Source organism: Rhinolophus ferrumequinum, chromosome 14 (assembly GCF_004115265.2).
Source record: "Rhinolophus ferrumequinum isolate MPI-CBG mRhiFer1 chromosome 14, mRhiFer1_v1.p, whole genome shotgun sequence".
Lineage (NCBI taxonomy): Eukaryota > Metazoa > Chordata > Mammalia > Chiroptera > Rhinolophidae > Rhinolophus > Rhinolophus ferrumequinum.
In genome coordinates this window covers 50,262,475-50,285,633 of record NC_046297.1, presented here as the reverse complement: position 1 = coordinate 50,285,633, position 23,159 = coordinate 50,262,475, and positions in this window count along the sequence as shown.

Genomic DNA, 23,159 nt, shown 5'->3' with positions numbered 1-23,159 from the left:
TACCCAGGAGTATTCTTATTTAACTAGAGTATTCTTATTTAACCTGCCAAATGTGAAGTTAATTCCTTCTACAGAAAGCAAAGAATAGTTGAGAGTAACTAGATATTTCAACCAACTGAATGATCAATATAAAATTTGCTAAGTGATTAATACAACAGGCCTAATTATATATGTAATAAATTACAATATGCAGGTGTAGCTAGCATTTGATTCTATCATTACCTAGAATGGGAACCATTAGCATTTGCAATTGCCCACTCTTATATCCCTTGGATTCCACAGGCTCTTTAAATAAAGTAGGGGATGGCAAAGCAATACCACAGGAAGAACCTGGGCCTTTTAATGATTTTGTGGTACAGAGCCATCTATCCACCCTGCTAGACCTACCTCCATATGATATGAGGGTGAAACAAGCTTTTCTCTCATTTGAGCCTCTGTATCTTCTAGTTACAGCCTAACTAATAATGAAATTGGTACCTGGAAGTAGAATACAACAATAACAACACCTAAAATATGTAGCACTCATGTAAGAACTGGACAACAGACAATGAGGGAACAGCTACTGTACACTGAAGAGACGAAGAACTTTATCATGCTATTGCAAAACATGTGGTATAATGGTCATCCATAGAAATTTGGAAAGCTGGTAATGTGTTTCCTGAGTCTTAAGATCTAGGGAAAGTTGTTAGAAAATTTCAGAGAATTTGTTTATGTTGGCTACTTATTGTTGCTTTTTTGTTGCAAGGTACTGGATGGATGGAATGAAACTAAACAAGAATTAACAAGTTTGCAAGCAGACAGGGAGCAGCTCTGCTAAGAGCAGCTTTCTGACTACTAACTATAGATATTGACAGAGTCCAGGAACTGGGGACTTTGGAAGATTGGAAAAGTCAATTGCATCTACAGCTTAAATAGAAGAAGATAAGTGTTCAAAGTGAACTGTCTTTTTCTTTTTTTTTTTTGGAGCACCTCCTGTGTGTCTGCCATTGTGTTAGTTACCATGGAATAAGTGGTAGAACTACAGCTTGAACTCTGGGGTGTTTTACATGTCTTTATTCTTTTAAAATTTTTATTTTTTATTAATTTTATTGAGGTGACATTGGTTAGTAAAATTATAGAGGTTTCAAGTTACAATTCTATAATACATCATCCATATATTTCATTGTCTGTTAACCATGCAAAGTCAGTTCTCCTTCCATTATCTTATGTTTGACCACCTTTACCCTCTTCTACCTCCCTTCCTCCCTCCCTCCTTTCTCTCTGGTAACCACTAAACTGTTGTCTGTGTCTATGAGTTTTCGCTTGTTTGCTTGTTTCATTCCTTTGTTGCTTTCAGTTTTATAGTGAAGTCATATGGTTCTGACTTTTTCTGTTATACTTATTTCACTTAGCATGATAATCTCAAGATCCACCCATGTTGTAGCAAATGACAGTATTCCATCATTTTTATGGCTGAGTAATATTCCATTGTATATATGTACCATATATTCTTTATGCAGTCATCTGTTAAAGGACACGTCTGTTGTTTCCATGTCTTACACCGTGAATATGCTACAATGAACAAAGGGGTACATATATTTTTACAGATAAATGTTTTCAGATCTTTTGGGGTTGGAAGCAGAAGAGGGTTCCAGAAGAGGGATTGCTGGGTTATATGATAATTCCATTAATTATTTTTTAATTAAAATTTATTGGGATAACAATAATTATTAAAATTACATAGATTTCAAGTGTACATTTCTGTAATATATCATCTATATATCACACTGTGTGTTCACCAGCCATAGTCAGTTCTCCTTCCAACACCATATATTTGACCCTGCTTACCCTCATCTGTTGTCATGCAGCTGCCTGCCCATCTGTCCCCTCGTGCCTACCCCTTTAAAGAAAGAAGAGTCTGTAAGACTATTCCTTTCAGGGACATTGCTTCACCTTTATGCCATCTCCTTGTTTGGCCCCAAAGGATGTCTGGCTAGCCAATGACGGGTAAGATTTCTCAAGAGAGGAACGACCTAAAACAGGCACAAGCCCATGGGGACAACCAGGAGAATTCACGGGGTTGATAGAGGTGGGCATAGACTCCCACCTTCCCCCTTCTAAGGAGAGCTTCTGCCTCTGTGGTTATATTCCTTCCCACAACCTGCTTGGGAAGTGATTCTAGATGTGATAACGGTCAGTTCTCCATCTCAGTAAGTTTTCAACATAAAGGTTTTGTCGCCTGGGGAGATACAAACAATAATTATTTATACATCATGGGACTTTCGGCAGGCAAGGATGATTGGTTTGAACCAGTTTCCTAGTATGATGTATGAGACTCATAGACCCTAGAAAAAAACAATGCTACTTCCTTGTATGTGCATCAATAAAAGCCACAATGTGGCCCGATTCGGGGCTCTCAGTCCTTTGAGGCTGTGAGACCCTTGGCCCCTGTTTCAAAACTTTCTTGATTTCTGCTTCTTTCTTAACCCTTCGCCGCCCCTTCTCGTTCTGTCACTGCCCGTGTTGCGCTGGACGCAACACTCATCTACCATCCCCCTCCCCCCTTACCTTCTGGTAACCACTAAACTATTGTCTGTGTCTATCAGTTTTTGTTTCTTTCTTTCTTTGTCTTGTTCCTTTGTTGCTTTCAGTTTTATATACCACATATCATTGAATTCATATGGTTCTCGACTTTTTCTGTCTGACTTATTTCACTTAGCATAATAACCTCAAGATCCATCCGTGTTGTCCCAAATGGCACTATTTCATCTTTTCTTACGGCAGAGTACTATTCCATTGTGTATGTATGTGTGTGTGTATATATATATATGTGATATATATATATATATCACAGCTTCTTTATCCAATCACCTATCGAAGGACACTGGTTGTTTCTATGTCTTGGCCACCTAAATAAAGTTGTAATGAACATCAGAGCACATATATCTTTACAGATAAATGTTTTCAAGTTTTTTGGGTAAATACCCAGGAGAGGGATTGCTGGGTCATATGGTAATTCTATTCTTAATTTTCTAAGGACTCTCCACACTACCTTCCATAGTGGCTGCACCAATCTGCATTCCCACCAACAGTGTATGAGGGATCCTTTTTCTCCATAGCCTCTCCAACACTTATTATTATTTGTCATATTGATGATAGCCATTCTAACTGGTGTGAGGTAATATCTCATTGTGGTTTTTATTTTCATTTCTCTGATGATTAGTGATGTTGAACATTTTTTCATATGTCTATTGGCAAACAGAGTGAACTTTCTTAATCATCTCAAATTAAGATTTCTCTGTCAGGCCGTGAAAGGTAGCCTTCTAACTAATGCTAAATTATTTCATCTTAACTACTGAAAGAGTGATGGAGCAAGCACAGAGACCAGGAAATAAAGAAGAAATTATCTATTCTTACTAACTATAACCAGATAAGATCCTTGGTTTTGGCTATTTCTTTACATAATTGACAAGAATCAAATAGACTGGGTGTTCTAAGTTTTCGAGTAAATTACATTGTAAACAAACTCACAAGCTTGACTTGCAAAAGCATGTAATTACTCAACTTTAAAGCAACCCCAGAGTCTAAACCAGCCTAGCAGAAAGGAATTTGTAATATTTTTCCAAATTTTCTCTGAGTATGTGATTCTATTGTCAAGTAAAAAAAAAAAAAAAAAAGGATTCGCTTGTGTTTACTTGAGTAAATGTAAAAACTCAAAAATCACTGATATTTGGAAGCATTATTTATAGTAAACAGTAAGTCCTTAACGCTTGGTTTCAATAAAGCTAGGGAACATATGAGGTCTGACAATTAAGTCTGCCAACTTGTTGCAACAATGTTGCTAACCTTTATTTGATATCAGAGGAATTATTCATTATGAATTTGTACCAACTGGACAAACAGTTAACCAAGTTTACTATTTGGAAATGCTGAAAAGTCTGCATGAAAAAGATGAAAATGACCTGAACTTTTCGCCAACAATTCATGGCTCCTGCATCATGACAATGCACAAGCTCACATGGCACTGTGAGGGGAATTTTTAACCAGTAAACAAATAACTGTATTGGAACACCCTCCCTACCCACCTGATCTGGCCCCCAATGACTTCTTTCTCTACCCAAAGATAAAGGAAATATTGAAAGGGAGATATTTTGATGACATTCAGGACATCAAGGGTAATATGACTACAGCTCTGATGGCCATTCCAGAAAAAGAGTTCCAAAATAGCTTTGAAAGGTGGACTAGGCACTGGCATCAGTGCATTGCTTCCCAATGGGAGTACTTTGAAGGTGACCTTAGTGATATGCAGAAATTAGATATGTAGCACTTTTTCTAGGATGAGCTGGGGAACTTAATTGTCAGACTTCATATTTTTCAAGAAACAATGTCTATGAGAAGTAACATATATCAATAACCAAGTATATACAATGTAATGTAATAATTGCTGCAAGAGAAGCGTGTAGAAAATGGTATAAGAGTGTTCGAAGTGAAGAAGTTGAAGGGAAAAGCCTCTTTTTAGAATAAACAACATAAAGAAAATCATGGAAAATATGTGTGTAATAGGAAAAAACTAAAGATAAGACCAGACATTAGTTGGGATGGATGAGATTATAAAGAGTCGAATATGTCTTGGAATCTGGGAGTCTGGGCTTTATATTTTAAGCCAGTGTGTCCCAACATGCAATCATGGTACACAGAAAATTTATGTTGAATATGACAACTTTGTAATTTTAATGATTATTTATTTTAATGTGCATTATAAAAACATCACCACCACAAATGCTGCAATTTCATGGATATTATTACTTATGATGACATTAAGTTGACTACTGCTATTGTAATTCACCTTATGTTCACACACTTTTAGACGTATTTCACACTTTCATTAATTAAACCATCCATCACAACATTTGGAAGTCATTGCTAGATAATCTGTTACTGGATTGTGAAGTGTTAATTTATTATATAAACTGATCAGTTCAACATTTTCAGATACTGATTACATGAAAATTTTAAGCTCTGACTAGGGTAATGGCAAATAAGTAGTTGATATGGGGGGAAAAAACAAAGAAAAATGATTTACCATCTGTCAAAATAAATGAATATGGTGTATAGATTAATCTGAACATCCAGAAACAAAAAGAAACAAAGATCATCAATCACTCATTCAGTTGGACACAGATGGCACATTTAAATGATCTAGCTCTTAAAATCAAAGCAACGAAATTATGATAGTGACAAAGAAAGAGAAGTTACATAACTGACAGCAGCCTTGGAATTTTAAATACGAAAAAGTTTCAATAGCAAGAAGGTTCTACGTCAAATATCCATGTGTAATGAGAACAGGAAGTAGGTTCCTGCAAGGATGAAAACTCGACATGCAGAAAAAGACTATTCCTCCAAATGACTGAATATTTTGTACAGAGAGGAGACATATCTTAACCATAATTCATTTAACTTAAAGTTTTGCTCATTTTTTTTTTCTATATTGGCTGCCTTTCTGAGATCTTACCTTTCCAATAAATTTCTTTATATTTGGACTGTACTAAAAATTTAAACTGAGAAGTTCCTGGTTGCAACTGTCTCAGATCTGTGAAAGCTTACAAATCTATCAGCCTTAAGGGAACAAAGCCATTTCATTTTAGGACTATGCAAAGCCAAATGAATATTAGGAGGAAAATAGAATCCTTTCTTAGAAACATAATCTTTGAAGTCTACAAATTTAAATACATATTTTAATTTACTACAATAGTGGAGAAGTGATGTAATAAAATTATATATAATTGAATGTTCTCTGTATTCATGACAATTAAACATCTGTAAATGAAATGTTTAATTTGGAATTTATTTATACTGCTAGCAAACCTCTGTTGGGTTTCTGGATGAAGATGAACATATGAGACCATCACCACAGCAACCAAACCTGTAAATAATATTGTGTTAGTCACAGGGAACAAAATGTATGCTTTTTCAAATATTTCTGCCTTTACCCTTTGTCATAGCTCGTTTATGTGCTCGTTTATGTGCAACTCTGACTTTAATACGGGAAAATTGTCCTCTTTGAATTAAAAATTATATATAAAGCTTTTTTTCCAAATATATGTCCAATTTTATTCCACAAGAAGCTATGTAGTGAACTTTGCTGATTATGATAGTTATTTACACTTTATTTGAGCCAGCCAGTCTTCTATTGAGATGCAACTTGGTATATTGAAAAATGACAGTCTTTGGAGTCAATAAAAATCTGGATTCTAATCACAACTTTGCCATGATGAAATTTTTCCTCCTTTTAGTATAAGAATAAAGATAGGACCATTCAGAGTTGTTGTGGAGAGTAGGGATAATGTATATAAAAAGCAGAGCACATATTAGACGTTCAATACACAATATATTTCATTATATTGATGAAATAGAAATATGCAGTATTTTTTAAAAGTACATGAAACATTTCAGTGATTGTTATGATTTTGTTACATTATTATGATATGTAATTTATAAGTTTTGGACTTAAAATTCATTTTTGCTAGTTCTCTTTTAAACTTGGTCATCATTGCATCCTAAAAAATGAAAAACTACCACTCTCTCCCTTTAGGTCATCCTTGTGGAGCAGTCAATCACAAGTCTTATCTCAGTAGAGGGAACATAGTTTAGGCTGAGCCTATCAAGGACCTCTCCTCATGGACTTCGTGCTTTATTCACTATGGATATACAAAACAAGCCAGCATTTGGTACCTGAAAAGACCGTCTCTCGTGGAATTGCCAACATCAGAGGAGATGAGTCTGGCATGGTTGGAGGCCATCTTGTCCATCTGGAGGAGAGAGCCTATGAATAAAATGAACCAAGCATGAGCTAGCAAAGCAGAGATGGCGAGACACGCAGTGCAGAGGATATTCGAGGCTCATAATCAGATTTTCCAATTACATTAGCCAATAAAAGACCAATTGCTTAGGTTCACTTGAGTTGAATTTCTGTCACTCACAATAGAACACGATCATTTTTTTCTAAAAGCTTTATTACTTTTATTTTGACATAGATTTTCAGTTAAATTAGAAATAATGTTTATAATGGTGTGAATTCGGGTAGGTACAAGGTAATTTCTTTATTTTTTTAAAAAAATACAATAGTTCAAAATGATAATTAAAAAGCCTGCACTGCTCTGACAAAGTAAAAGAAAATTAATCTGAAGAAAATATGGTGGGTAGAGTATGAAGGGAAAGGGGTGGAACACATCTTTTTTGTAAAAAAAAAAAAAAAAAGTAAAGAATAAATAACACAGAATTCATTCATATTTGTTATAACTGGAAGTCAACAAGTAAAAAAGTTGTTGACAGTTCTCTTGAATATTTTGATACTGATAACTTCATAGTTGCTAGGCTTTGTGATTTAGAAAACATAAGATTTCTCTGTACAGCATTCAGTCAACTGTTTCTAAGCAAAGATTTTGGGTCATTTCAATTACGATATTCCAGAATACATAGAGATATAGATAAAATCAATCCAAATAGGCTTATTAAAATAACTGAAGTCATAAAATTGGTTACTTTTCCTAATGTTTTTCATCTTCTATGACCTGAATGTCACTCTCAAGACTAAGTTTTTAAGCCATTCTTTCTCAGGCCAGAGTAGGCTGCGTGTCTGTGGAGCCAGCTTTCTAGATGGCCACCAATGATCCTCATCTCCTGGGTACTCACATTTTTGAAAAAGGCTGACACACCCACCCACGTTGAATAAAGGTGTCTTAGGTAACCAACAAGATATTCAGAAATTTATGGTGTGTGACTTTCAGGGGTAAGTCAGAAAGACATTGATTCTTCCTCTTGCTCTCTCCTATATCAGTCACTCTGCGGGATGCCAACCACTATATTGTAAGGAGACTCAAACAACCCTGTGAAGGGGTTAATGCCTCTGCGGCCTCTTGCCAATAGCCACCATCAATTTTGCAGCCATATGAGTAAATCGTCTTGGATGTGCGTCCTCCAGACCCCCTTAAGCTGTCAGATGACTCCAACCCTATCCAACATTTTGACTGCAATTGTATGAGATTCTGAGCCAAAACCACACAGCTAAGCTGCTCCTTTATTTCTGACACATAAAAACTGAGATAATAAATGCTTGTTGTTATTTTAAGTCACTAAATTTTGAGATAATTTGCTTCAGAGCAACAGATAACTAATACAACACCATGCTATATCCTCCTATATGTACGAGTATTGCTTTTATTATAACACTTTATTATTTTTCCATGTTTAATTGCATTTCTTCCTACAAACTTAAATGCATGTAAGAACAAACAGACTTTCTTTTTTGTTTATAATTATAAACCTAGCTTAGCACAGTGGCTGTTAACACACTTAGTAGGTGCTAACTAAATACATGTGGTAAGAAAGAAGAGAAGGAAGATTAGTAAGTGGGAGGATAGAAAGGAGAAAGTTATGCTTCAATGAACCCGGATAGCCCTCATATTGTTCCCACAAAATGCATCAACCATTCTTAAAACAAATTTAACAGACCGTAATGTAATTAATACAGTTAATTCTAAAGTTATTCTAATATTAATCCATAATATTTTTATTTGCATATTAAGGAAGAATGGTCTTTGTAGTTTAGTATACAATCAAGTGTGGATTCCAAAAGTGCCATTGTCTAGACTAGACCAAATCGTTCATCTTCCTTCCAAGAGAGTCCTTTTGTTAAGATCCCATCGTCATCTTATATAGAACTATATTGCTAACTTATAGTGAGGTGTTGAATTTCACTTCTTGGAGACAAGGGTTGTAATAGCAAATCAAAGATCTAAAATATGTAGAGAGATGAAATTTAGAAATTCTAGTCCCAAATCACCGGAAAGTTTCCTAGATATCTACAGGGATGCCCAGTTTTCAAGATTTATGTAGGATAAAGTAGCCATCGAAGATACATTAGTGAGACATGTCAAAATATCTTTTAATAACATGCACCGTTGGTTGAAGTTATTTTTAATTCAGAAATATTGGAGGAATTTGCAGAAATCATGTGAGATGCTTTGTTTAGCCTAAGGAACAATGTGCCTTGGATGAGAACTCTAAGGATGTGAGGCAATCCACTCGTTGAATGAATTCAGTGGAAGCAAGAGTTGAAACCCATAGGTAACCCTGAATAGGTAAAAAAATAACTCTACAGTAATTCACAAAAAACTTGGGGGATTTCAATTTATTTTATATCAGTCGTGAAGCACAGAAAGATCCCAGGTAACACATTAGAAAAGATGATAAAAACTGATTGCGTACAAACACCATATGCCATCTTCTGATTGGTGTGGTTAGGGGGAAAAAATAAACTGTTCATAACTGGGAGGTGGGCAAAGGAGATTACTGGGTGTGTTTTCAATGAAATGCTTCTATGAAAGCTTGTCTTGTGGTCCCTCCAGGAATTATCTGGTTGCATCGAGTGTTCTCCTTTGATTGTCTTTCTATTGACAAGGCAATTCTGGAACTCTCTAGAGACAGAGTTAAATTGCAGAAAACTGGTAGTAACACAAATGATTCACGTCTGTAGCAATTCAAATGCATTTTTTCCTGGTGGATATGCAATTGATTCCCATCCCAATAAAAAAGCAATATATTTTATTGCTCTATAGGCTAATATTAACCAGCCTGATGTGTAGATAGATATAGATATAAATAGATAAATAGATAGATAGATAGATAGATAGATAGATAGATAGATAGAGAGATAGATGGCATTCCTGAAGACTATGTAAATATTCTTCAAATTCTCCTTTGAATAAATAAGTTAAATGAAACCTTTTACATGTTCATTTTTTTATTTTCATGAGAATCATGGTTTTTAACATTTTTAAAATTTAACAATATACTTTAGGCAGTCTTACTGAAAGTGCATTTTAGAATGGAGGTAATAAGAGCCTTGTCTTCATATATTTCTGTGATATCTCCACACATATTTATCTTGAACAAACTGTTGAGTGAAAAAAATAACTCTTAGAAGGAGAGCAAAGGTTTTCCACATAGCTTTATTAAAATCAATGTTCTAAATGCTATTCAATAATAGTCTATACATTTACATTCCTTTACAAAAAATTAATTTTTATCTTATCACACAGTCATTTTCCTTACTTTAAAAAAAATTTACCATTGTGAAGTTGTATTTTGAACAATTATATATGGTTCTTATTGTGTTTTAGTTATTTTTTTCTATCTATAATATTTAGTATCAAATAGCCACATTTTAAAGGAAGGTTACCGTATTCTAGAATGAAAAAGGGAAGTTTTAAACAATCAAAAACTAAACCCAACTAATCAGGAATGCATTTGATTAGTAGCTTTGGGGACAAGTTTTTGTATGTTTCACTTTCATTATAAGCCACCCTCCAGATTAGATCTTGAAAGGACTATAATTGCACCCAGCTTCCAGTTAATAACCTTATGAAGTTCAAAGCAGTCCTCAAGTATAAACAATCTAAGCAGTAACAGGTTTGATTAACTTAGTGCTCTGATTTAATGAAGAACCCTACTTTAAAAAAATATACTTTATTCCTGCAAGGTATGCTAAATTCCAGTTATTCCTTTGTCATTTGTTTTTTTTATCCTCATAGCCTATATTTTACACCATTATTTATCTTCATTTGATGTTCCGAATAATGCTTTTTATAGAGACAAAAGAAAAAATATTTTAATACAATGGTTAGCATTATACTTGACAGACTGATGCAGTGATCTATGGAAATTACCTATGAGAATTTTATCATTATAAAAAACTGGGGCAAAATAGCTGAATTAACTTTCCCAGAGGAATGCTGACATTCTGCTCTGATTTGGTACAAATTGCTGTTATTACCAACTTGCTTTGGGTGCCGGAGACCTTTGCTGTAACTCAGCTATGAATACATATGACTGGGATATTTGAATATACCTTTGAAAATGAAAAGGCCCTGGTCATATAAAAAAAATATAAAATAATTTTACTTCTTTTTTATTGAATATGCCCTTAACAAACACATTACCATAATGTCTGTTTTTGATATTTTTTAACAAAGTGCTCTCAAAATTCCTATAAAAAAGCTCTCAAAATGTCTATATTTTTGAGAGCTTTAGGGGAGAAATTGGGAAGGAAATGGAAACTCCATTCGAGAACAGAATTAAAGATGGAAAAATAACTAAAATGTTTCTTTATTTTCTAAAACTCTGAAAATTAATATTATAATTATGTTAGCCACATTCTTCTACTTGCTTGAGAGAATGTTATAACCTTATCTCTCTACAACATGACAAATTGAGACTCATATTTTCATGAAGAAAAGCAATTTACATGCAAATAATGGTTCCAAAATATCAATCTCCTTTGCTACCCTCTCCTCGTAATTAAAGAGGTGACTGCACCCTCTTCTATACTCCTAACACTTTTTTTTATTTACTCTGACATTTCCATCCTCTCCCAAACTAAAAAGTCTTTGATAAAATAACTTCGAGGCCTGAAGATAAACTTATCTCCTTACTTAGTTTATTTCCCACTGGGGCCTGAAAATTCCTTTTTAACTCTTCCCTAGACCATTTGATCTCCTGTATGTTTCTTGAATGCACCAGGCTTATTCCCACCTCATGGCCTTTGTACATGGTGTATCCGAGGTCTGAAACACTCTCCTAGCCCTCGCTCAAAGATCCCCTTCTCCATGAAGCCTTCTCTGGCTTCACTGTCTAAAAGTGTACTCTCCCTTTCCTCTCCTCCCCACACACACCTCAGCACTCATTACCCCCATTCCTTGCTTCGTTATTCCTCTTAGCACTTATTGTAATTTGTGATAATATATTTTATTTATTTGTCTTGCTAATGATCTGTATTCTACCACTACACTAGAGGTTCCTAAAGGGCAGGGGTTTTTGTCAGTTCTTGTTACATATGTTGCCCCAGTTCTTAGAATAACACCTGGCACATAGTAAGTGCCCAATAAATATTTGTTCTGTGAATGAGGACCATGGAAGCACTAAAATGTTATTACAAATAGTCTGGAAATCTGTATGTCCTCCTTGAATTTCCTGTGAACCAAATAACTAAAAATTCAACTATTGTCCCATGGGAAGTTTGTGAAATACTTTAATACTAAAATGCTGTTCTCGTAATGAAAAGTTTGGATGCTGGAATTTTCAAGCAGAAATTACACATTTAAATGTTTCCAAAGACCAGGCATATAAATCAGCTGAGTGCCGTGGGCCAAGGGAGGACTGTGGATAACCAGAGAGCGTGTGTCTAAAATAAAGGAGGCAGATGCTCTTCACTGTCACCAGTTACTTGTCATGGGGGACTTACTGCCCAGAGTTGCTAGACTGTCTCTTTCTTTGAAGGGAAGCAGAAATTTGAATTTTTATGTGAAATCTTCTAGTTCTTACAAGTTAGCAACTAACTCAATTGTGAGATATGCCTTCACAACACTGTACAATACCCCATTTCTCCTCGGGTTGCTGTTCTATGTTCTATTATGTCTCCTCCCTCAGTAGATTAAGTTGAATGACGTAAACACTATAGAACCCAGTTAATAGCCTTTAGCATTTTCCACTAAAATCTAGAGCAAAGCAAAGCCAATCCTAAATAGCCATTCCATGCTCCCTTTATCCTCTGTTCTGTCTAATTCTGCTTCAGTTTTCTAAGAATATGGGTTACTTTCCACACAGAAAATACCTACCACACCATCCTGTAATGCACATGATGGAGAAAATAGGAAAACAAAAAGAGAAAGATATCTTTATCATCTTCTCTCCTTCCATTATTATGTCTTATATACTATATGGATAGGCATAGTACTTTCTGCTGGCCCTATCCTGATACTTTATTATTAGCTGGTGTGTTAGTGTGTTTAGGCTGCTATAACCACAGACTGGGTAGCGTATAAACAGCAGAAATTCATTTCTCATAGTTCTGGAGGCTGGAAAGTCCAAGAGCAAGTCTCCAACATAGTAATGTGAGGGTCCTCTTCCAGTACCTTTTCACAGTGTGCTCACCTGATAGAAAGACTTAGAGAGCTCTCACACTGATCCCATTCATGAGGGTCCTGTTCTCATGACCTAAGCACCTTCCAAAGGCCCCACTTCCTATTATTATTATCTTTGGGGGTTAGGATTTCAACAGATGAATTTCGGGAGGACACAAACAGTCAGACCATAGCAACCAGCTTGGTGAATTATCTCTTGAGATCAAATTCATTTGAAAGAGCATGTGAAATCATTTTTAATAGTTGCTAGTGTAAACTGTATAGCCCTGTACAAAATAGGTTATAATTTGTATCAATTCCCTTTGCTTAAATGGTAGACTTATAGAAATAAGAATTCAGTCAGGAAATAGAATAGGAAAAAATGATATTTTATATCAAAATCTAGATTGTGGTAAGATTTATAATATGAAATCACTATTGGCCTACTAATTTTTGCTATAAGGATAATTGATATTTGTGGTGAATTTTTTTTTTCTATTTTCGCTTTGAGATCTATTTTCTGGTCCCAACTAATTCTTTAGTATATAGATAAGACAATTGGTAGGGTCACAGCCTATATCATTATCTATAGACACAATTTATTACACCAAGTATGAATTGTTTGGAATACCACAAAGAAAGCAAGAGAAGTTTTACAATGACATATTGACATTGGCCAAGGTAGAGTCGAAGGCCTATTATACTAGCCCACGCAGTGGAATTCTAGTGATGGTTGGGATAATGATTCAGACCCTTTATGAATAAATGATGCTCCTTTACTTTGGTCCTAATGGAGCAAATATCAGACCCTACAGATAGTATAATTCTAAAGCAATCTCTTGTGGTTTGACTGTGACAATGAGGTAGAGGATGCCGTCACCAAGGAAGGCTCACTGCCAACAGTCTCAGCAGCAGTGTCACCTTAGTGAATGGACCACAGCCCGTGCTGATCCTGTAAAAGTGTTGGCAAATGAGTGGTCCATAGACCGAAACTGCCTCCACAGATGTCTTATTTGACCTGTATGGTATTTGATTTTTTCATGTTTGTGGTGGAATTCATTGCCAACATTGAAAAAGTGGGATATTTCACATAACATTCTGGATTTTCCACTTCCTTAGACAAAGCATTAGATCTGGTAACCATGGATCTGCATTCCTACAGGACAGAAACCATCAGAAGCTGAGTGGAGGTTGTTTCCTTCATACTCAATCCGAGCTCTCTGGTTTGCCTCAGTCTCTACTACCTCTGGCTGACAACCTGCCTGCTGAGCCTTCCCATTCTCTGATTGGCCCCTGTAAAAACTGGCATTTGAGAGAATGGCTTAGAGTAAAATTACTTAAACTTTTTGGTCTCTGGATTCCTTTACAATCTTAAAAACTATTGAGTATCCCAAAGAGTTTTTTGTTTCTGTAGGTTATATCTATTTGTAATTTACCAAATGAGAAATTAAAACTAAGAAAATTGTATTATATCCATTGCCTATTAAAATAAATAACATCTTTTTTATGAAAATTAACTATTTTCCAAAACAAACAAAAAAATAGCAAGTGGAGTCATATTATTTCACATTTTTACCAGTCTCTTTAATGTCTGGTTTAAGAGAAGACTTCATATCTGCTTTTTAATACAGTCTGTTCTCACTGATTGTTTTGATTGAAGTATATTCAGAAAATCTACCATCACATACACACGTAGGTAGAAAAGGGAGCAGCATTTTAGTAGCCTTTTCAGATAATTTTGAATATTCTTCCTTGAAACTACACCAGAACTTGATAAGAAGTAGTTTCTTAAAACATTAGCAGCAATATAAAATCTGAAACCAGATGAATAACTTTTCACACTGTGTTACTTTAAATCAATGATATGTCCTGCATTTCAAATGGTTCTTTTACTCATGTATGACTTTGTAACATTATTAGTTATTTAGAAAATATTGTTTTATTAAACTTTACAGATAATCCACAAGTTGACACATCCTATTACATTTTTTTAAAACCTTATATGTTAATGTCATTACTAATCTCATTAGAAAAGTCTAGCTGATGCCAGTTATCGAAAATTTTAATTTTCATTCCAAAGTACAATTTTCATCATTGGCATTAATCAAATGCTACCAGCTGTGTTTCATGAAATAATGGTCCTATTTTGTTCATTTCAAAAGCATATCTGCAAAAAACCTAAGTCTGAATATCCACCTTCACCTCTCAGTCTTTCTGTCAGGTAAAAATGGTATTGGATGAAAAAAGCAGCTAGTTTAGTTCGCAGCTTCAACAATTGCATTAAGTGTTTTTCCTCAAGACAACCACTGTCCCTGAATACACTGCAGATTTGCTTTATGCGCGCTTCCCATTTTGTCACTCAAAGACTTAATAAAATTAATACCTTTTACTGCTTCATCAAGAACACCCTTAAGTGGAATTTTTTATTTTGTAGAAATGCATAAAAGTGCAGAACACAGTGCAGCATTGCCTTGATTCCTACTAAGATACCAATTTTCGCCACTTTTGAGGTTTTGTGTCTCAGCCTAAATATCATACAGTAAAAAGGATAAATAATATTTTAATGTTATTATGAAAGTACTTTTGACCTCATGGGCTCGCTGAAAGGGTCTTGGGGACCCCAGCGGTCAACTGACTGTACATTGAGACTGCTGGCTTAGATCATTGTTTCTCATTCGCATAGGACCAGAAATTAGACTAAAAGTGATGATCAGGTTAATTGATTCATAAGAACAAAATTCATAATGTTATAAGCCAGGAAGTCAGTTAATTAACTTCTAGTGGAAGACATTCTTTGCACGTCAACAGTTTGCTCAAGTATCATATTCAGGATACCTTTTCCTTTACCTAGAAATGTAAGGTTTTGTATCAGAATGTATCTTGATGATCCTAGAATCAGAGCATAGCTGATAAATAATCCTGAGATTTATCTCATGTAAGTCACGGAAAAGCCTGACTAACCTGCCCTACCCAAAATAGAGTACATTTACCCAGGGGTACGTATGTATCAGCTAACTCAGCGCTGGGTAAGCAGAGCAACTTTGGTCACAGGGCTTCTCTTTTCTGACCGTGTCTAGAAATCTGGACAGTCTTTCACAAAGCATCTAGTCAAATGAGGATTGCTGCTAAGCCACAAGTACACTGCAGTTCTACTTCTATGACATTATACCCGGTCTTTGGAATTTGATTTCTCAATCTTACTACACATTTCAGTTAAAAATTTACAGCCTTGTTAATTCCCATAATTAGTTCATCATAACTGTTATGTGTGGATTCAGATTAATACGTAAAGAACAATGGAATTTTCTTCCCTTTTGAGTTTTTTCAGAGTTATTTCACTGTGCCCTCTGGGTACCATCTCAGTCATCCAATTAGATATTATACCACCTTCCTTAGAATTCTCTTATTCCAATCTTCAGAACTGTGCTACGCTGTTTTTGGTGAGAAGCTATCTGCACACTTTCTTTCCTTATGCAGCACCTCCCCCTTGAATGAACTGAAAATTGTCATTCCAATGAAACGCGGGCATGTCTTGTTTTAATTTACAGCTCACCTATTCAGTCTGTCTATTTTCACTTGAAAATTTAAAATGCTGACTTGTTCACAGAAACATGAAAAATAGAAAAGAGCAAATACTAAAGGGATATTTAAATAAGAAAGCAAACTCCTCCATCTCAGGATTTTACTGACATCTTGCTAAAAGAAGTTGAATAAATATAGTCACATTTTGCTTCAAGACGATGTTTCAAACCTAATGGCACCAACAGATATCATGTATAAATGGATAAGAGTTAGGAAAATTATATAAATAATAAGTAATTCTGTGAATAAAGGAATGTGGTAAAATGCTAACTATGAAAATATTAACCAAGAAATTAGATAATCAATAGAATTGCCTAAATGTCTTTTATCTTTGGTTCAATCAGGTTAAGAATTAAAGTATCCATATTATGCTAATTCCACTAGGCAATTAAGAGAAAGAATATCAGCAAGGTAGAATTAAGGCTTCTATTGGAAAAATACAAAGAAATTATAGCAAACTGGAATTCAAGGCAAAAAAATAGCATAAAATATTCTCCGTGGTCTGCTAGGACAAAGAGATAAAACAGCTTAACAAAGTAAAAAGTGAGAGACAAATGTAGCTGTGTGGAATAAAATAACTGGTGGAAAAAAGTTTTTTACAGATGCAGATAAAAAGAGAGAAATTAACAAATGGAAACAGACAGGATGAAACTGAAGCCATCCATTAAATGAAACTTTATCTATTGTCAAAGAAAAAAAATGATATAGTAAAACCATACGTTTAAAAATATAAACCACGTTACTTAAATTTTCTCATTTTAGCCTCATAAGAAATCTGGTAGGTAAATATTCCCATTTTATGTGTGAACAAACGTGTTAAGTGGCTAGATGATTTTCCCAAGTCTTCCAGGGATTTATAGAGCCAGAACTCAAACCCAAGATTGTGTATATTATTTCATAATATATATAATTCTTAATATTTTCATATTGAGTTTTTTAAACTCAATATTACTTGCTAAAGTAAGTGTTGAAAATATATCTCAAATTTCTTTTTCTAACCTAGACTCAGCCATCCAATTTCATTCCTTCTGCTTTGGGAACTATATTGTAGGAGAAACTTATATTACCATGGTGATTGGTTGCAACACAAATTTATGATTTCCAACCTCAGCTGGTCCTCCATTGAAGCACGAAAATCATTTAATTCAGCAAATTAGTTCGCCCTCTGTTCAACTGGGACAATGGATGCCATCTATGCCTCTGATATTTATTTTCCATACTTTATCCTTTAACTACCTTTATACAATCACCTTTCTCCTTCCTTACAAATCTGTTCTGTTTTCTTCCACTTTAAAAACATCTCTCCGCCACTTTGCCTCTACCTCAGTTACCACCTCATTTTTCTCCTTCCATTTACCACCATTCTCATTGAAAAGTAAATGGCACTCCTGGCTCAGTGTCCTCACCTATTGGTCACATCTAACCCAGAGCATTGGATCTAGCAAAACTTCCTCGAGTAAATGAATGAATAAATGAGTGAACTTCAACTTTTAGGCTCCCTAAAAAGGTTTCTAGGCCTATCTTTCAGAGACGTGGTGATTAGAAAACAACTTTGCTAATCAAAAATATTTCTTACATGAAAGAAGCATCGTTTATTGCCTTACTACTAGGTTTTGCAAACTGTCTATATTCTCCATACTTTACTTCCTTCTACTCTCTCTCCACCATTACCACCCTGCCCCACCTCAGACAGGAACTTCCATTCTATCCTGATCCCACTGTTATACCATCTGTAGCTGCATAACAGACAGTCCCAAAGCTTAGTGTGTCATCTGGGCAGTTCTTGCATGGGCCGCCTTACATGGTTGAGTAAGATTGTGATTGAAGTTAAGAGTCATCTTTTGGCTTCTTGAGTCACATACCATGTTTCCCTGAAAATAAGACCTAACCGGAAAATAAGCCTTAGCGTGATTTTTCAGGATGACATCCCCTGAACATAAGCCCTAATGCATCTTTTGGAGCAAAGCTTAATATAAGACCCGGTCTTATTTTCGGGGAAACATGGTATCTAGTTAGGACTGCTAGAACAACTGGGGTCTTTTTGGCCTTTTATCTCTCCACACAGTCTCGCTAGGTAGCTAGCTTGGACCTCCTCATAAAATGGTAGTCTCAGAGTGTCTGCATTTCCTACTTGACAGCTGCTTCCTTCAGAGTAAGTAAGGGTTCAAAAGACTAAGGCAGAGTTGCAAGGCTTCTTCTGACCTAGCCTCGTAGGTTATACAGCATCACTTCTGCCATATTCTACTGGTTACAAGTGAATTAAAGGCCATTCCTAATTCAAAGGGAGGTTGAAACTATACAAGGGCATGAATACTGGGAGGAACGGTTCATAGGGAGACCATGCTACATGGTCTAGGAAATTATCTTTGGAGTCTAACTACTACATACGCTCAATTGTTTATGTATATATCTTCTACACTTAACTATTAAAGTACAGGGATTGTGTTTTTGAGTGACTGTCAAGTAGTAAATGATTGTTGAAGAAGTCAACATGTCAGTCATACACCAAAAATACAACTGACTAAATTTATATAAAACCATTTCTAGATGTTCAGACCATTTTGAAGATGGAAATTTACTACATGTGTAGAGCAGCAATGCTAAGTAAGCCTGTAAAACAAATGATGCTGATTGACTACAGTTGAACAAACATTTATTGACACTAACCATGGGCCCAGCATTGTGCTTGCTACTGGACCCAAGTTGCCTTAAGAATGAATTAAATACAAATTAATTCCTTTGTATGTATATTCCTTCTGCTAAATCAATAAACAATATTTATAACTGAAACATATCTTCAACTTTAATTTTAAAAGCAAAAATTTATTACCAAGATTATAGTAGAATTCAAAGGCAAATATATATATATATATATATATAGAGAGAGAGAGAGAGAGAAAGAGAGAGAGAGAGAGAGAAAGAGAGAGAGAGAGAGAGAGAGAGAGAGAGAGAGAGAGAGAGAGAGAGGAAGAAGGAAGGAAGGAAGAAAGGAAGGAAGGAAGGAGGGAAGGAAAAAGAGAAGAGAGGGAGGGCAAACTCACATGCTTATTCATTCAGAAAACCTACTTCACAAATTTACAAAATAATTATTCAGTAGAGATGCTTCAAAAATCCTTGTGCAATGACAAATTTTTAATCCATTTATTTTATAAAGATTATAGGACTTTCAAGGTTTTAAGATAACTAAAATGATAATGCAATATTAAGCAAAAAAGCTAACCTGAAGAACTTGATAAGTTGCATAATAAACTATTAAAAACCTAATGTGGTTTTAAAATTCATATGAATATGCCATCTGCATATTTCAAATACGTATAATAAGCACAATCTTAAATTACATTTTATGTTTTATAAATGTGTTACATGAAATCATATTCTGAGAAAGGATTTCCACTTGCTTTGAAATATTATTATTATTTAAAAGCTGAAAAGCCTGAGTGTAGTGTTATATAAGACACACCAGATGGTAACCATATCGTGCTATAATGAAATTTGCAAATGAAAACTGGAGAGAAAAAAAATTCCCAGTGGTTGGTATGATGAGATGATTATGTTGCTAAAGAGAAAAAAATTAAATCCAATCTGAATATTAAAGCTAGAATGCATCACTAAAATACTTCACAAAATAATAACCATCTACATTTAACCTTAAGGGCTAAGTGTTTAAAATTGAATTTATTCAAAAATCTTACAAATATTCTAAAATTGAAACGTCACTGAAATGATAACAAAATGTCACAAAATATTTATTTTCTTTGCTCATTCTCATCTCCGAAAATTGTAAAATATTTAAAATTACATTTGCCAATGTTTTATCACCAAAGTATTTCTGCATTGCATTTATTCTCTGCCATGTCTATCTTTGTGTGTATGTCAGTGTGTGTTTACCTCTTTCATTTCTAGATGCTCCATCTCTCACTCTACCCTCCCAAATCTCCAACAACTCCTTCCTACCACAAGTTTTAAAAGTTTAATAGGTTAATTGATTCTCCCAGAACTGCATCAACACATTTTAGCATTATACATTAAAATAAATGAAAAGAGGGATATCTCAAAGATCTATTGTATTCAGTCTAATTTAAATGGGTAGCTTTGACAGCTTGTCACATAATTCAAGTTAATAAAATGATAATTAAGTTTGGGATACAAAATTAAGACTTAGAATTTTTACTTTCTAAAATCACATATGGTCCTTTTATGTAAAATTTTATTCAGACATCTTAAATATATGTGTTATCACCAGACACACACCCAACAGATTCATTAACCCTGATCTTAATTAAGATTTCCTGATGGTGATTTGCATATTTTCTCCATATGTATGTTTAGTCTGTTGATTATTGACTTTAACTACTTTCCCTCTCTTTTATATCATCCATGTCATCAACTATTCCTAACAGTACTCGTAATAATAACTTTCAGTAGACATTGCAATAAATGCATATACTAAAATTACTGTTTATGTACATATGTCCCTTTGTAACGTCATCTACAAATTTGCTAGACATTTTTCTCCCATATTTAGTAGAGTGGCAATTAGCCTTATAAGAAAATTTAACATCTTCAAAAATATCCATTAACTGCATGGTGGGATATATGCATTTATTAATATTATGGCTTTCATTTTATGTCAAACAAAAAATGCTTAAAACTATGGATCCTCACCCAGTGATGAGTTCTGCTCGGCTATATTTACAATATCGGAATTCTCAGTGCTTTGAGAAGCCTTGTGGTTAATTAGAAGGAAATCTAATATTTTCTCAGAGTCATTCTAATTTTTCTCTTCATCTTCTGTGGGGGATGGAGATGGAAAGAGATAATTCTTATCTATAATTAGAGCTGTGAGAGCTATCTCTGTAGCTCTAGTGCCAACTGTTTTTACCATTCTTCTGCCCTGTTGACCCAGTTGATCTATGGCCCATGCCCCTGAGGATTTTCTCTGGAGCTGACCTTTCTCTGGACACTGCTTTTCTCCCTCTCTGAGCCATAAGGAGGTTTGTCCTCATCTCATTGTCAGCTCTTTTAAAGAGGTCTCCCAGAAAGGGCTTTAGGAGACCTAGTAACACAGTTCTTTCCTTTAACAAGGATCACAGATTTGAGGTGTTGGGCCAGATAAGCCCTGTAAAGATATTTAGTGTGGCCAGTGCTCAAACAAAAGAATAAAATAAACAATGAAGGTCCTTAATTATGGCATGTACCTTTCATTTTGCCAACCTGCCTTACTACTTTACATTGTCTTATAGCTCTCTTTCTTCCTCTTTGAGCTTTGCAATATCCCTCTGGCAGCTCTGATTGGTGGTGCCTGGCAGACAGCCAGCAGCAGCAAAGCAAAAATATGGTTTGTAGAGTCATCAGTGCTGCTCAAATATCCGTTTCATTTTTTTAAAGTTGAAATGTGCAACACCAATATCCTCACCCAATCATCTAAAACTATACAGCTTAAATTCATCTTAACATAAAAACTTTTAAACATTCTGATCTTAGCCCTTTTGTGGTTCCTGGAGTCAGTTTCATTTTTATATGCAACATTTCAGTGAAAATATAAACGAGTTAGTAAACATTGGTTCTTTCTGAGTTGGGTACATAATTTCTTTTTTGTTTTGTCATATTAGAAATCTTTTGCTAGTCAGAGTCTTAGGCTGTAATTTAGTTAAATGAATTCAAAACCCAATGCTGCCCTTAGAGGCTAGGGAAATGAAATAATACGCACAAAAATGATGGCTACACATTGTTATGAGGAAACTTGGCACCATTAAAGAACTATTCAGAAATCTAAGATTGAAAGTGATAATGATACAACACTATCAACTTGGACAGAAAATATAGGCAATAAGTTTATTGTGACAGAACGTGGCTTATCTTAGGGTATTCTGAGTTCCTCATTAAAACAAACAGCTCTATCTTTCAGCAGTTCCCAGTGAAAACATGAAAATCACAGTGATGAAAGAATCAGTGATGATGCTCTGTTGTTAAAACCTAAAAACATTGGGGGTGACCTGTTAGCTCAGTTGGTTAGAGCATGGTGCTCTTAACCACAAGGTTGCCGGTTCGATTCCCCACAGGGGCCACTGTTGAGCTGCGCCCTCCACAACTAGATTGAAACAACTACTTGGAGCTGATGGGTCCTGGAAAAACACGCTTAAAAAACAACCACAACAACAACAAAAAACACCTAAAAACATTGAAATGAAAGAAGTTGCTGCTAGATCAACTATAAAAATGTAGCATACATATAACCATAAATAACAATTTGTCAAGAGTAAAAATTCTACCAGATAGCCATTTATTTCATGTAATTATATTAATATAAACACTACTAAATAACTTGTTATTTATACAAACAGCATCCAAAACTTGTGTAGTTAGACCTACTCAGTACAGCAAATGCAGAGTGTTAATGAAGTAAATAATCATGGTTAAGTAGGTAGAAATTGTTATAGGAACACAAAGAAAGGGTAAAATGCACTAGTATTTATTTAGCACCTACTGCTAAGTATTTGGTGTTCTATTAGGTTGGTGCAAACGTAATTGCGGTTTTTGCAATTATTTCTAACCTTTTGAACTGCAATTACATTTGCACCAACCTAATATATTCTCTTGTTTAATTTTCACAGCATTTTAATATATTTTTCTTATTAT